The following is a 17,168-nucleotide window of genomic DNA, read 5'->3' on the forward strand; positions in this document are numbered from 1 at the left end:
AGTGTCCTCTCTCACCACAGACTCTCATCCACTTCTGCTGTTTCTTCATCTCTTAGGACATGACAGTAGACTGATCTTTCTAGATGAAGGGCATTGGAGTTCTATCCTCATCACCGTTGATGGGAAATGGAATTCAACCATAAAATTTCCTGCCAATTCAGAAAATCTCTTCCTCTCCAAGAGGAAAAAGAAAACAATTTTATCATTGAAAAAGCCTTAAACCCAATGTGAGGATATGGCAGGCAGTCCACTGAAGGGTTTGCAAAGACACAAAGCAATCTCTTCCTTTATAGAGTAGAGCCGTCCCAGCCCATTCTTGCGTGTTCTCAAGACAAATCATTGCTAGTGCTCCAGTAAAAAGACTTGGGAGCACCATTTGTCATTCATGGTTCTTCCTAAATTCATCTGGCACAGGGTGACCATCTGTGATTGCTAATTGTCATTATCCAAAGGGAAAATAACTTCTGAGATCTTTTTGACAGGAGGTACATTTGCAACTTGGATCCAGGCTCTCGGTGAAGTTAGGCCCCTAGCCTCTCATGCAGACTGAGAGATGCGACCCTATCTTTCTTCAATGTCACAGTTCAAAGAGATTGACATTTATAGGTTGTTAAGCTTGCAAGAGGATTCTTCAGGTTTAAAAAGATTTACATATATTTTAAAGGGGCAAGGAGACAATTTACAATACAACTTTTCTAAAATAATGATGAAAGAAATGGGAAGAAGGGAGTCTCTATTTTTTGACTAGAGAAAATTATTTTTCCCTTTTTCTTACATTTGTATTTGTGTTTAAACCATTACATCACACAAGAAAAGCGCAACTCACTCTCAGGGAATTTTTTTGAGACAGCCAAGGCCACTTTCTTCTCTCATGTTGGAGCCCCACAAGGATTACACCCTGAGGGGCATCTTTCCTTCCTTCCACCTGCTGTGTGGACACAGCCTGGATGTGCTGGACAGGGCAGGGAGGGGTCCACGACCTCAGCTTCCTCAGAAAAGCAGGAGAAGGCCCTTTGTCCTACTATTGGCTCCATGTATTTCTTCTCCAGTTTTTGTTCAAGAATCTAGGTGACTTGGTTTCCACCAGGTAAAAAGAAGTTCACAGAGGCAGTTCTGTCACCTTCGTTTTAGAACTCATGGAAACTTTCTCCCCTTGTGTGTTAGTTCTGAATCTCTGTTCTGTGTAGTTAAGAAAAGGAAAATTGTACTGCTACATTTCAGGTTATTCTTCAAAATTTATTTTATTGTGCAGCTTATCACACCTAAAGAAGAGTATGTGAAATAAATTTGTATGATTGAAGGAAGAATAACAAATGGAAACCATATTTACCCACTTCGATATCTACTCACCTAAAGAACATCCATCTATCACACTGCTAATTAGCCAGTATCTTGAATCTGGTGTTGATCTCTCCATTTATGTTCTTTACCTTCTTCCACCTAGCTTGCATCCCCAAACAATGTGTACATTGGAAACAGTGAGAAGAGGCAACAAATCAACTGAGTGAGGAAGGAGAATGTGTCTATCACTTGAGGCCCCAGGAGACATTAAGCATAAGAGAGACTCAGGGTCAGTGTTAGGTGAGCTTCCCTGGGATCTACTGGAACACCTTTTGAGGATGGCAGACAGGGCCCCAGAGGAAGAGAAGGGTCTCTTAGACTTGAGCTTGAGGCCTTGCTGGATGTGGGCAGGTCCTGGGTCTCTGTCAGGGGATTGTGTGTCCCACATTCTGGCTACCTAGTTCAGCATGGTATCCAGGAGTAGTCTGAGATCACTCCTGTGGGAGGGAGAGAGGAGATGACTATTCTTGGCTGATGAGGACATTGGGGCACAGCTCACGTCAAGACAAGAGAAGCACAGATAGGAAAGTACAAATGAGAATCCAGGCCAGAGACTCCCAGACATTTCAAGATGGTACCATTGCTGTCAGAATCTTAGTGACGTCAGCTGCCTCAGAGAAGAGCTATTCATTTTCTTGTCTGTCATGGGAGAGTCTGAAGATGGGATGATCACCAGAGGGAGGAAGTCACAGCTGAGATTTTCCTGGTTCTTCCTATACTGAGGGATTCTAGATTGTATTCTGGATACGTCCAATGTTATTTAATGAAGTTATGGTTCTTGTTTAAATTCTATGTGTTATTTTTGTTTTACCAGACATTTGACCCAGTTGGGTTCAGGCTACTCTTTTCAAACAGCCTTCAGTGGAATGTGGATTACATGTCAGTTCAATTTGAAAATATCTCTGTCCTGATGTTTGCATCTGGCCTGAGGGGGAGCTGCAGTGAGTGGCACAGGTCACATCTGGGATCCTGGTGGAGGTCAATTCTTTATTTCTGTTCTCAATGTCTTTCCATCCTTTAGCATCAGTCACCACGCACGTGCAGCTGACAGATGAGGCCAAGAGTTCATAAGAATTTATAGCACTGCTTCCCAGGCACGTCCCTCTCCACAACCCCCCGGTGTTTATACTTCCTGAGCCCTCCTGTTGGCCTTCTGGACAGAAAATGTGACTTAGTTAATCTGTACTGCTGTGCACTGCCTGTGACAGCATTCGTGTGTCTGCCAAGTCTCAGGAGGACAGAGAGGAACAGAAGTAATGGGATTGGCTGCAGTCTAGTATTTCCTGGACCTCATTTTGTCTCATGCTGATGCCCCTTCCTGGCTCCCAGCTGCCTTGATTCCAGCCCAGGGGACACTGAGGAAAAAATGGGAAGCTCACCATAGGTTTGATGTTTCTTCAAATGCTGTTATCTCCCCCAATCTGCCTTCTATGATCCACTTCTCTAGGGACTCAAATAGCTTTATAGTGGAATTCAGAGGGAGAAATGGTGGTCTGTGCTTACGTCATCTTAAATGGATCCCAAATGTGATACTATTGTTTTTAATTTGGAAAATTAAATCAACCTGAACACAGAAGTTGCACTCCCCTTCTCAGATCAATCTCTCCGTAGTCACCTACCATGGGCATATATTTTATAGTCTTCATGTTCAGGCTGAGAATCAGAGTCAGAAAAAGGACAAGTGGCTTGCTGAAAATAAAAAGCGCAGAATGTGGAGAAGCTGACACGGCTTCAAGACTGCGGCTCCTTGCTCGTACTTCTTGTCCCCCACGGGCCTCTCTGCATGTGCATCTGATGCTCCATGTGGCGTGTGGGTGAGCGGCCTGGGAGTGTGTGATCTGCTTGTGAGATTCGATGCTGCAGAAGCTTCAGCGAAAAGCATGGTGATGGGGGCAGTGACAAGGCTACAGCTCGGGTGACCCCACCATCAACCTCAGGAGGGGGCAGCAACAGTTGCCTAACAGAACAGAGACTCTGAAGAGTGGGCATCCAGCAGAGGGCACTGCAGAGTTTGCCCCCGGCCTTAGAGGATCACAGACACACAGTCACATCCCAGCAGAGACACTGAAAGCCCAGGAGCTGATTAACATGAAGGACATCAGCATACCGTTCTCTCCTGTGCAAATCAGGCATAAACAATTCAAGTTCCTGCCCCTCAGAATATACCAGAGAAAGAGTTTTATTTCTTTAACCTGAAATCTACTGTCCAGTGATGTAGAAGCATCTAGAATCAAGGGCCAAGTTGGACTGAGGTGAGGAGAGGTAGGCGCAGGAAGCAGATTTTCCTGGAGGCCCCTCTCAACTCTGAGGCAGGGGGAGGGGATAAGAGAGGTCTGGGGGAGCCAGGCCCAGGGTTGGGGTCTCAGAAGGCAGCGCTCTTGGGACGTCTCCACCATGGCCTGGGCTCTGTTCCTCCTCACCCTCCTCACTCAGGGCACAGGTGAGGCCTCCAGGGAAGGGACCATGGGGACATCTGGGCTGATCTTTTGTCTCCTCCTCCTCGGGTTCACCTGGGGCCCCAGCACTGAACTCACCAGAGTCTGTTTTTCCTCTTTTTAGTGTCCTGGTCCCAGTCTGCCCTGACTCAGCCTCCCTCAGCGTCAAGTGCTCTGGGACAGATGGTCACCATGTCTTGTGCTGGAAGCAGCAGTGACATTGGGAGTTATAACTGTGTCTCCTGGTACCAACAGCTCCCAGACAAGGCCCCTACACTCCTGATTTATGACGTCAGTTCTCAGGCCTAAGGGATCCCTGCTCACTTCTCTGGCTCCACCTCTGGCAACACGGCCTCCCTGACCATCTCTGGACTCCAGGCTGAGGATGAGGCTGATTATTACTGCTGCTCTTATAGGAGCAATGGCACTTCCCACAGTTGTCCAAGTTCCTGGGGAAGTGAGACCAAAACCTGTCCTGTGCTGACAAGCTGTGCTCTGATGACTTTTTCCAGCCCGGTGCAGAGGGGGCTTCAAGTAACGTGGCCTGAGGACTCAGTTCTGTCTCAGGAGTTCTCCTTTCTCACCATTAAGTTCTAAAGGAAACACTGTCTCTGGTTTATTGTCTGGGGACAATGATAGCTTGCTCTTTGCCTGTGTTTGGTGGATCTAAAAGACATCTAAGTGTATGAACAGCCACAAAGAAATGCCTACTCATTGAGTGGATTTCGCACAGCTCTCAGAGAAATCCTCACTTTTAAGTCTTGGTCTCCCACACTTGTGCAGATCAGCCTGGATTCAGTTCTCCAAAATGACATTGTCTTTGTCAACACCACGCAGTGTTCAGGAGGGACCTCCTTGCTGTGCTATTCTTCCTCATGTCCTTTGCTGAAGCAATAGCAAGTGAGGAAAACATACGAAGACATTGTTGTTCCACTGAGCACAAAGGGAAAGATGGGTTAAGGAAAGAGTTAAAAACAATTTTCTTTAGAGCCCCTTGTTTTTGATCTATAACCATGGGAGTTTTACAGTGAGAATGTGAGTGACACACTCTGTGCTCTCTCAGAATAGCCCACCCCTCAGATCCCTGATTCCTTCTTCTGGAAGCACAATCTATGTGGAATGTCTCCTCATTAGGATGAGCTCTTTCCTAAAGGGTTCCTTTGTTCCACCGGTGATTTCTGGTGGGAATGGCCCTTCCTTCCTTAGGAATCCTAAAAGTGTCTGAGTTCCATGATGATTAAACCAAGTTCTAGGTGGACTTCCAGTTTCAATGAATCATTAAGTACATGTACACATAACTGTCTGGGAAAGAACTCTTGGGCATTTGAATGAAGATGGGTTTAGGCCTCAGAAGACCTGATGCAGGAAACAACTCTCCTCACCTTGCCAGCTTTAGCTTTACCTTCTTCTCCCAGCTTTAGCCCTGAAAATGCCACATGCTGGCAATGACCTCACTCCCGGTCCAATCAGGGTGGACAGTCACCTCACCTGGGATCTCAGTCCTTCTCATGGTGTCCCCTGTTTAACTACTTTTCTCAAATCTTTTCCAGTTACCTTCTTCCTATTCCTGGTAAGCAGTCAGTAACTTCATGCTTTAGTCATCCAGACTGGATCAGTGACACACATGGACCCTCAGCAGCTGGGTCACTGCACAGGGGGAAGGGAGCTCTGCATTGGACACAGAATAAGGTCCTGAGTCACGGCCCTTTGTGTGTAAGGCTGGTCAGAGGCTGCACCTGCCCATAGGGTGTGTGACTGTGTGTGTGTGTGTGTGTGTGTGTGTGTGTGTGAGACACAATGTCCTTGTGTAGAAAACCAGTAGGAAGCAGAGTGGCCACCGATCTGCTGATTCTCTGAGGCATCTGACATAAGTCCTGCTCCGTGACTGTGGCAGCAGGACTGGTCGTTTACAAGTTCTTTAGAGGAGCACAGGACTGCGGGAGCCCCCACGCCTCTTCCAGTGTTTCTCCCCCGGGGTCGTCCCCAGTTTCCTTTGAGAGGTAGTTAGTATTTTATAATAGAGATCATTACAGTAGAACCAGTATCTAGGTGTTGACAGAACAGGGTCTCTCCAACGTTTCTGGAGCCACCAGGTCACTTTGTTCTTGTGTATTTGGAGTTTCCAACTGTAGGAACAGTCTCCTGCATTTTCTCTAATAACGCAGCAGCAAACATTGAAACAATTATTTTTGTTTTGATGTGGGAATTTTTTAAAATGTTATTTGATTATTTTTTGAGGAAGATTGGCACTGAGCTAACACCTGTTGCCAATCTTCCTCTATTTTGTACGTGGCTTGATGCCACAGCATGGCTTGGTGAGCAGTGTATGTCCACACAGGGGATCCAAACCTGCAAACCCGGACCACTGAGGCAGTGCACGTGAACTTAACCACTATGCCACCAAGCCAGCAACATAGAATGGTTTAAGTTGATAGAAGAATTCTGAAATGTTTTAGGTGTCACTATTGACAAATATATGCCAACATTGTTCTGTTCAGTGCTGTCAGGGACTAACTCTTTGGGCAATTTCTGGGTCAGGTGCCACTTATTTACTACTGCGCCTCTTATGTATATTTTATCTTCCTTTTTAAAATCACTACTGTTTAAAGAATCATCATATATATATTTTGGCCCGAAAGATGTGTTTTGGGGATTAATTTTGTGTATGTTAATTTTTTTGCTTTCACTTTATTGGTTATTAATCATATTATTTGCAAATGATCATTTTGGCTCCTTTCCGGTCAATCTTGATCTGTCACCTCCTCTCAGGTTCTCAAACACAGGGATTCCTCTCCTGCTCTCTATTTGATAGTTCTTAATCCTACTGAGTTCTCTGTCCTTCGTGGATATTTTCTCTTTCAACATTGTCAGAAGTCAATTGGTGTTTTCTTCAACCTGTTTTTCTTATCCAGCCTTCCTACTTGGTTTTATTTAACCTTTAACATTTGCTCAGCCCTGAGCCAAGAGCTGTGCCAGGAGCACTAACCCTGTTCAAGGCCATCCTGGGACAAGCACAGTGGTCCTGAGTAGGAGGGTCTGGGCTACCTGGTCTGGCAGATGACACATTCCATTCTGGAGGAAGCTGGAATCAAAGAGATGAAATTGGATGGATTTAAGGACAGAGGGGACTGATACTGAGCTGGGAGGATCAGGAGAGAGGAGGGGAGTCCAGGAGTGCAGATCCCAGTTCAGTTGCCATCACTGGCATTAGGGTTCCACTCTTTGTGTCCACCAGGGGGCAGCGAGGGCCTGGATCAAGGGAAGATACTTGTGGTGGTTTACCCTGACCTCTGTGATGTCCTAATAGGTGCTGATCCTGAGATCCTCCTGAGCAGGACACAGAGTTGAGAAGTATCCCATATCTATTGTGCTCCTATTTATTTCTTTCCAGAAGTGCCAATAAATGTCCCCAGGCCTCAGGCCACTGCAGAGGCCGAGAACAAAGGGATGCATGAGGACCCACTCCAACTGAGGAGGATGAAGAAAGGGTTGAGGAGGAATGTGAGGTCCATGCTCTGCCTGTGGTCACTGGGTAGGTAAGCAATTGGATATCTCCTGGCCGTTAGGGACCCTGTCTACACTCTCCTCCCACACAGCACAGGGAAATCCTGGGATTACCCAGTCATCTACACCACTGCCCCCACAATAGGAAGGACAGAGGCCTTCCAAGACTGGCTCTAATTCCTGAACACTGCCATGGGTTCATTCTGTTTGTACAGTGAAAATGCGTGTTAAAGAGTTTTAAACCCTTCATCTAACCTCTGTCCTCCAGAGATGGAGAAGCATCTAGAAACAAGGGCCAGGTCAGTGGAGCATGAGGAGAGGCAGATGCAGGAGGCAGATTTGCATGGAGGCCCCTCACTCCTCTGAGGCCAGGGCACGGGATAAGAGAGGTCTGGGGGAGCCAGACCCAGGATTGGGGTCTCAGAAGGCAGTGTTCTTGGGGCAACTCAACCATGGCCTGGGCTCTGCTCCTCCTCACCCTCCTCACCCAGGGCACAGGTGAAGCCTCCAGGGAAGGGGCCATGGGTACATCTATGCTGATCCTTTGTCTCCTCTTCCTCAGGCTCAGCTGGGCCCCAGCAAGGAACTCACCAGAGTGTGCTTTTTCTCTTTTCAGGGTTGTGGGCTCAGTCTGCCCTGACTCAGCCTCCCTCAGTGTCTGGGACTCTGGGACAGTCTGTCACCATCACCTGTGCTTGAAGCAGCAGTGACATTGGGGGTTATAACTATGTCGCCTAATACCAACAGCTCCCAGACACAGCTCCCAACCTCCTGATTTATAACGTGAATAGTCAGGCCTCAGAGATCCCTGTTCACTTCTCTGGCTCCAAGTCTGGCAACGTTGCCTCCTTGACCATCTCAGTGCTCGAGGCTGTGGATGAGGCTGATTATTACTTTGGCTCATTGAGGAGTGATAACACTCATCACCATGGTTGAAGTTCATGGGGAAGTGAGATCAAAATCTGCCTTGTGCTCACAGACTCCCTGCTTGCTCTGAAGATGTTTCCCCAACCCTGGGAGAGGGGGCTTCATGCAACATGGCCTGGAGAACTCACTTCCATTTCAGGTGTTCTCCTTTCTCACCATGAAATTCTAAAGGAAATGGTGACTCTGGTTTATAGTCTTGGGACAATGACAGTTTCCTCTTTGCCTGTGTTTGGTGGACCTAGAAGGCAACTAATTGTAGGAAGAGCCACAAGGAGATCCCTGTTGTTCGAGTAGATTTCCCTCTGTCCTCAGGGAAATCTTCACTTTAAGGTTCTTGGTCTCCTACAGCTGTTCAGACCGGCCTGGATTCAGTTCTACAAAATGACATTGTCTTATTCAACTTCAAGTGCACCCCAGGCTGTACTTAGGATGGCCCTCCTTGCTGGTTTTTCTTCTGCATTTCCTTTCTTGAAGCAACAGCAAGTGAGGAAAAGATATGAAGACATTGTTCCATAAATGAGGACAAAAGGAAAGATGGGTTAACGAAGTTGCTTTTTTGTTTGCTTGTTTGTTTTTAATGCCCCTGGTTTTTGACCTGTAACCAAGGGAGTTTTGAGGTGAGAGTTTGAGTGAGACATTCTGTGTTCTGTCAAGATAACCCTCTCCTGAGATCCTTTTTTCTGTCCTGGAAGCACCCTCCATCTGGACTGTCTCCCCATCAGGACAAGCTCTTCCCAGGCTCCTTTGTTCGGGTGGTCATGGCCCCGCTTCCTTAGCCATCCCCGAAGTATGTGATTCTCATGACGATCCAACCAATTTCTAGCTAGAAATGCAGTTAACGATGAATCACTAAGTACATGTACACATAAGTATCTGGCCAAGAATCCTTTGACCATTGACTGAAGCTGGGCCTTTTCCCAGATGACCTGATGCAGTGACCAACTCTTCTCAATTTGCCAGCTTTAGCCTTAGCTTCTCCCGGGTTTAACCTTGAAAATGCCACATGCTGGCAATGACCTCACTCCTGGTCAAATCAGGCTGGATAGCCCCCTCACCTGGGAGATCATTCCTTCTCAGAATGTTCTCTGTTTAAGTGATTTTGTCAAATCTTTTACCAGTTACCTTCTTCCCTTTCCCCAGTATGTAGTCAGTACCTTCATGCTTTAATCATCCAGGGTGGAACAGTGCCACATATGGACCCTCACCAGCTGGTTCACCGCACATTGGGAAGGGGGTTTTGCATTGGACACAGGATAAGGTCCTGAGTCACAATCCTGTTTGTGTAACACTAGTAAGAGGCTGAATCTGCTCATGGGTGTGTGTGTGTGTGTGTGTGTGTGTGTGTGACAATGTCCTTGTGTAGAAAACCAGTAGGAAGCAGAGTGGCCACTGCTCTGGTCATCCTCCAAGGCATCTGAGTCCTGCTGTGTGACTGTAGCAACAAGACTGGGCGTTTACATGTTATTTGGAGGAGCACAGGACTGCAGGAGCCGCTACCCCTCTTTTAATGATTGTCGTCTGTGGTTGTCCCCAATTTCCTTTGAGAAGGTAGTTACTATTTTATAATAGGGAGCATTATAGTAGAACCAGTAGCAAGATGTGGAGAGAACAAGGTCCCTCCAGTGTGACATTTCTGGAGCTACCATTTTTTTCTTGTGTAATGAGGAGTCTCCAACTGTAGGAACAGTCTCTTGCATTTTCTCAAATAATACAACTGTATACATTCTCAAATATTTTTTTTTTGACGAGAGATTTTTTTTGTTGTTGAGGAAGATTGGCCCTGAGCTAACATCTGTTTCCAATCTTCTTTTTATTTTTTCTCTCCCAAGCCACAGTACATAGTTGCATAGCCTAGTTGTAGGTCCTTCTAGTTCCTCTATGTGGGACGCCGCCTCAGCATGGCTTGATGAGCGGTGTGTAGGTCCGTGCCCAGGATCCGAACTGGCGGACCCCAGTCCGCCAATACAGAATGCGTGAACCTAACTGCTGAACCATGGGGCTGGCCCCAGAGAATGATTGTTTTTGGTGTAAGAAGTGTGAGATGATTTAGGTGTCACTATGGACAAATATACGCCAACGTTGTCCTGTTCAGTGCAGTCAGGGACTCAACACTTCAGGCAATTTCTGGGTCAGGTGCCACTTATTTTCTACTGCACCTCTTCTGGATATTTTATCTTCCTTTTTAAAATCACTTTTGCATAAGGAATACTGATATTTATTTTGGCCTGAAAGATATGTTTTGGGGATTAATTTTGTGTATTTTTAATTTATTTGCTTTCACTTTATTGGTTATTAATCATATTATGTGCAAATGGACATTTTGGCTCCTTTCCTGGCAGTCCTGCTTATTATATCTGTGTCATGTCTTATCGTGTAGGCACCTGTATACAGAAGAGTTTTCAATGAGAACAGAGGCCCCTGTAGCATGTGGTATCCTGAGTTTGCTCCTGGTAGTAACAGAGCATTGGACAGGGGACAAGGAGGAATCTCGTGAAGATCAGAGGGTTTCTTCTTGCAGGAAGTACATAGAGATCTGGAATGTGCCCAGGGAGCCTCTTGGTTTTCCCAAGAGACAAGGATCCAGTCTACTGGCTCCAGGCACCCAGCCTGATGGACGTCTGAGCAGGTCATTGACCTACTACCATTTTATTATGATCTTACACTAAAGACATTAGTATCTAAACTGTGTAATGTAAGACAGCACATTAATGTTTAAATTACACACACTGAAACTATTATCTCAAACCCAAAATTGCCACTTCCTGCCACAACCCATTTCCTCTCCTCTGATGCTGAGGGTGCCATAAAGCTCTGCCCACCCTTGGCCTGGGAGTCATCTCTCTTTGTTCTTGGAAACATCTGTGACATAGTATACACAATGACACTAAAAAACTTTCCTCAGAGTATTTGCATCCATAAAACTTATTGTCCACTTCCTGAGGACATTGTCATCTGGCAAGGACCAGTCAGTCCTGGTGTGTCCATCCCTGAAACCCACCTCTGTCTAGAAAAATACACCAAGCCAAGCATCAGTCTGTCGATGGTAGAGATTTTGGTTCAGGAGGAAATGCAGCTCTGAAGTGAAGTCATCTCAATGTGCTACATAGGGGACACAACAAAGAATGTCATATGTCCTGTGTGACAGAGACTCTATGGGGAGAGGTACCTGCAACTAAGGTCCTAAGGCCCATCCTGATCTGTCACCTTCTCCCAGGTTCTCAAACACAGGGATTCCTCTCCTGCTCTCTATTTGGTGGTTATCAATCCTACTGAGTTCTCTGTCCTTCATGGATATTTTCTCTTTCAACATTGTCAGAAGCCAATTGGTATTTTATTCACCCCCAATCCAGCCTTCCTACTTGGTTTTATTTAACCTTTAACACTACCTCAGCCCTGAGTTGAGAGCTCTGTCAGGAGCACTAACCCTGTTCAAGGCCATCCTGGGACAAGCACAGTGGTCCTGACTGGGAGGGTCTGGGCTACCTGGTCTGGCAGGTGACACATTCCATTCTGGAGGAAGCTGGAGACAAAGAAAAATGATGTTACATGGATTTAAGAAGGACCCAGGGTCCTGGTACTCAGCTGGGAGGGCCAAGAGGGAGGAGGCGAGTCTAGGGGTGCAGGTGCCAGTTCCCTGTCATCAGTGGTGCTAGGGTTTCACCATCTGTGGCCACCAGGGGGCAGTGAGGGCCTAGATTTGGGGAAGGTTCTTCTGGTGGTTTACCCTGCCCTGTATGAAGTCCTAATAGGTGCTGAGCCTGAGACTTTCCTGAGTGGGACACAGTGGTGAGGGGTATCCAGTACCTCTTGTGCCCTTATTCATGTTTTTCCAGATGTACCAATAAATGTCCCCAGGCCTCAGGCCACTGCAGAGGCTGGGAACAAAGGGATGCATGCGGACCCATTACAACTGAGGAGGACAAAAAAGTGTTGAGGTCGAACGAGAGGTCCCAGCTCTGCCTGTGGTCACTGGGTAGGAAGGCAATTGGATCTTTCCTGGACATTAGGAGCCCTGTCCATACTCTCCTCCCATTCAGCAGAGGAAAATCCTGGGATTACTTAGCCATCTACACCATTGTCCCCACAATAGGAAGGACGGGGACATCCAAGACTGGCTCGTTTTCCTGTGCACTGAATCGATTCATTCTGCTGGGACAGTGAAAATACATGTCAAAGAGTTTTAATCCCTCAGCTAAACTGCCTTCCTGAGATGGAGAAGCGTCTAGAGTCAAGGGTCATGTTAGAGGGTGGTGAGGAGAGGCAGGTGCAAGAAGCAGATTTGCATGGAGGCTCCTCCCTCCTCTGAGGCAAGGGGAGCGGATAAGAGAGGTCTGGGGGAGCCTGGCATAGGGTTGGGGTCTCAGAAGGCAGTGCTCTTGGGGCGACTCCACCATGGCCTGGGCTCTGCTCCTCCTCACCCTCCTCACTCAGGGCACAGGTGAGGCCTCCAGGGAGGGGACCATGGGGACATCTGTGCTGATCATTTGTCTCCTCCTCCTCAGGCTCAACTGGGCCCCAGCACTGAACTCACCAGAGTGTGTTTTCCCTTTTTTCAGGATCCAGGGCGCAGTCTTCCCTATCTCAGCCTTCCTCAGCATCCGGGACTCTGGGGCAATCGGTCACCATCTCCTGTACTGGAAGCAGCAGTGACATTGGGAAGTATAACTATGTCTCCTGGTTCCAACAGCTCCCAGGCACAGCCCCCAAACTCCTGATTTATAATGTAAATAGTCGAGCCTCAGGGATCCCTGCTCGCTTCTCTGGCTCCAAGTCTGGCAACACGGCCTCCCTGACCATCTCTGGGCTCCAGGCTGAGGATGAGGCTGATTATTACTGTAGCTCACCTACAAGCAGTAATACTGGCCACAGTGGTCCAAGTTCATGGGGAAGTGAGACCAAAACCTGCCCAGTGCTCACAGGCTCCCTGCTTGCTCTGAAGATACTTCTCCAAACCTGGGCAGAGGAGGCGTCCTGCAACATGGCCTTGAGAATTCACTTCTTTCTCTCTTATCTCCTCCCACAGTGACTTTCAATTGGATATATGCTGTTAGGTTCATTGTCTTGGGACAGTGACAACTTCTACTTTTCCTGCCTGTGTGATGTGGTTCCTGAACATGCCACTCTATCCAGCCTTTCTACAACAGTGCAATGATTAATTTTATGTGTTAACCTGACTGGGAAAAGAAATGCTCAGTTAGCTGGTAAAGCTTTATTTCTGGGTGTGTCTGTGAGAACATCTTTGCAAGAGATTTGTATTTGAATTGTAGACTGAGTAAAGAAGATCACCCTTGCCAGTACCAGTGGCATCATCCATCAGGTTGAGGGCCTGAATAGAACAAAGAGGTGGAGGAAGGGGGAATTTGCTTTCTCTGCTGCATCTGAGACATCCACCTTCTCCTACCCTTGGACATTGGCACTGCTGGTTTCAGCTTTTGGACTCAGACCAGGATTTACACCATCGGCCCCCAATTCTCAAGACATTGAACTCAGACTGAATTATATGACTGGCTTTCCTGGTCCTTCAACTTGCAGATAGCTGATTGTGGGACTTCTAAGCCTCTATATCTGTGTGAACCAATTCTGATAATAAATCATATATAATTCTGTTTCTCTGGAGAACCCTGACTAATATGGATTTTGGCACCTGGAGTTATTCCAGAGGAATAGAATTTTAGTGATGAGTTTTCTAAATTGATTCTGAGGTTTCTGGAATTGTCTGTCTAATCTGATTAGATTTAATGATTCTAATAACTCTATTTCCATTAGTAAAGAGAGCCCTGATAGTCCATGTCATGAACTGTTTAGAGATAAGCAAAATATCTGCATTGGCTACTTCTAATCAACCACTCATAAGAAGGAAGGAGCTAAGTATGTGATACTTGTGAAAATTTTTGAAAAACTAAGGACTATAATGACATTGATTGCTTGTTCCTAATGTTGCTGGACAAAATACAGAAAAAGAGGAGTTTAGGGTATCAAAATTTCCAGCTCAAGGGCCACATAAATGACCTGAGAGCTTCTAGATGTGTGGGAAGACCTTCATGAAGCTGGGGACATTGAGCCCTTTAATTCTGATGAGTCTTCTTTGCCAGTGGAAGAGGTCTCCCAACACCAGTAGAAGAGGTCTCCTCAACCCTTTCAGAGGGGATTACTCCTTCATTGCCTAAGGAAAAGATAATGATCTCCCTGAGGCCATGGGATGCAATGCTGATTCTCTTCAGGGCCGACCCACACCACTCTTCTTTTCTCTAGACCTATAGTTAGACTCAAATCCAAGCAGGTCCCTAAAGGTGAGGTACAGAGTGTGACCCAAGAGGAGATGCCCCACCCTTCAAAAGAACTACTTGATTCTTCTAATTTATACAGATGGAAATCCCAAGAATGTGTGTGGGAATGGATATTAAGGATGTGGGATGATGATGGGAGGAACATCAAATCGGATCAGGCTGAATTTATTGATATGAGCTCACTAAGCAGAGATTCTGCATTTAATGTTGCAGCTCAGGAAGTTAGAGAGAGCTCTGACAGTTGTTTTGTTTAGTTGGCTGAAATACAGACCAAAAGGTGGCCCATAGTGAGTGAATTAGGAAAGCCAGACATGCCTTGGTGAAACTGGGAACAGTTACCTGTTAATCATTAGGTAGCTAGTGATGAAAGTTTTACTAAAATTTGTAATTGTAGCTCTTCGTTGTTTGCCCACCCATTGCTTCCTGTACTGCTTATGCAATATATTCTCCCACTCCCACTAGGTTCCCAAAGACCACACCTCCCTGGTGGCTAGGCCTCCATGGTAACAGGTGCTTGAGTTGTTTCTCAGAAATTGGGAATCTACCACCATCTGGTTCAGGCTGGTTGAGACCACAAACTCCCCAACTGAGCCTGAACAGGTGCCTAATAAGTGAACTCCTGACATCAGGAAGCTAAAAACTCCACCCTCAGACCGTGCCTATGCCACCATGCATCCCATGAAGAGGCATAAAGTTTGACTACACCTGTGCAGATCATCAAAATACTCACTACTCCTTGACTCCAGTCATCCATCCCCACATTTCAGACTCCTTGCACCCCTACCCCATGAATATCCCTAAGTCACAATTTTAGATGAGGCAGATTTGAGACTTGTTATCCCACCTCCTTGCTTAGCTTCCTTGTGATTAAAACCCTTTCTCTGCTACAAACTTGTCATTTTGCTGATTGTTTTTCTTTGCAATAGGCAAAATGAACCTGGTTTGGTATCACTGGTTTAATGTAGAGGAAAGGATTGGAAAGGTAGAAAGATGGGAATGTGACAGTGGATTTGTCATTTAAGAATTACTCAACCACACTGGGAGGATCCAGAAGACATATCTTCCACCATAACTGTGAGAAGTAGGTTTTTGAGCAGAACCTCAGTGTTCATGAAGATGTGAGTGGACGCTCCTCTCTAAGCTAGAACTTACAGTGGAAACAGCAGCCACTCAATTGGAAAATCTAAATGCATTGGAGTAATTGGATCCTGTAGTGGCACTCAGGGCCACAGGTAAGGTGGGTGTGGTCACCATAACGGACAGCAAAGTCAAAGCAGCAATCAGAAGAGTCTGACTTATGCAGACCTATGTCATTGTCTAGTTAATCATGGTGTTCCTAGAAGGGAAATAGGTAGGAAGCCTACTAAATTCTTGCATGATCTCTACAAGCAGAAAACTTTTAGGTCAAGTGAACAAAAGTCTAACCCAAATCATAAAAACAGAGAATCATGGCTTCTCAATCAGTTCCCAGACTTGAGCCAGTTTACAGACCCAGAACCCCTTGAACAAAAGGAAGGCGGAGTCACCTTCAAGCGGGACTTCAGCACAGTATCAAAATTTTATACTGCAGCTGACCCATTGGTGTGGTGGTTAAGTTCGTGGGACTCTGCTTCAGCATCCTGTGGGTTCAGATCCTGGGTGCTGATCTACACTGTTCATTAAGCCATGTGGTGGCCGTGACCCATATACAAAGAATAGAGGTAGATTGGCACAGATGTTAGCTCAGGAACAATCTTCCTCAAGCAAAAAGAGGAGGAGTGGCAATGGATGTTACCTCAGGGAGAATCTTCCCAAGCAAAAAAAATTCATACTGTTGGTCTTTCTTGCGGCTTTCCCCAATGACACCAATGGCCATTTACCAGGGTGATTATGTAATGGGGAAAAGGAAATAATTAGACTTTTTTCAGGGACTACTGGACACTGGCTCTAAACTGACCTTGATTCCAGGAGACCCAGAACATCACTGTGACCTTTCAGTCAGAGTGGGGCTTCTGGACATCAGGTGATCAATGGGGTTTTATCTCAGGTCTGTCTCACAGTGGGTCCAGTGTGTCCCTGAATCCATTCTGTGGCTATTTCCCCAGTTCCAGAATGTAATTACCATGTGACCTGGGCTTCCCATCATGAACTGGGTGTTATCTGACCCATGAAAGCATAGAGCTGGGCATGCACAGCAATAGTCCATCATCAAATGGAAGTGATGTGTATGTGCTCAGGCCCAAGAAGTCCCTGAAGGCACAAGTAAGTTACATGAAGAAGTGGCTCAAATGCCCATGGTCCCCGCTTCTGCTCCATTGCCTTCTCTCTCCCAGCCTGCACCTGATGCCTCATGGGGGGTTCCCTATCAGTGGACAGAGGAACAAAGGTCTTAGGTTTAGTTTGCTGATGATTCTGCATGATATGCAAGAACCACCAAAAAGTGGACAACTGCAGCATTACATCTCCTTCCTGGGACATCTTGAAGGACAGTGATGAAAGGAAATCCTCCCAGTGTGCAGAACTTCTGGCAGTGCTCCTGGTTGTGCACTTTGGAAAGAGAAATGACAAGGTGTGCAATTACTTATCGATTCCCGGGCTGTAGCCAATGGTTTGGTGGATGGTCAGGGACTTGAAAGGAACATGATTTGAAAACTGATGAAAAAATAACTATGGGGCAGAGATATGTGGGTAGACC

At 46.4% G+C, this 17,168-nt stretch overlaps 1 pseudogene; it reads left to right on the forward strand.

Annotated features, from left to right (window-relative positions):
* The first annotated feature begins 12,564 nt into the window (after positions 1–12,564).
* On the forward strand, positions 12,565–13,144 carry LOC131398579 (immunoglobulin lambda variable 2-18-like; annotated as a pseudogene).
* The last annotated feature ends 4,024 nt before the right edge of the window (positions 13,145–17,168 follow it).

Source organism: Diceros bicornis, chromosome 35 (genome assembly GCF_020826845.1).
Source record: "Diceros bicornis minor isolate mBicDic1 chromosome 35, mDicBic1.mat.cur, whole genome shotgun sequence".
NCBI lineage: Eukaryota > Metazoa > Chordata > Mammalia > Perissodactyla > Rhinocerotidae > Diceros > Diceros bicornis.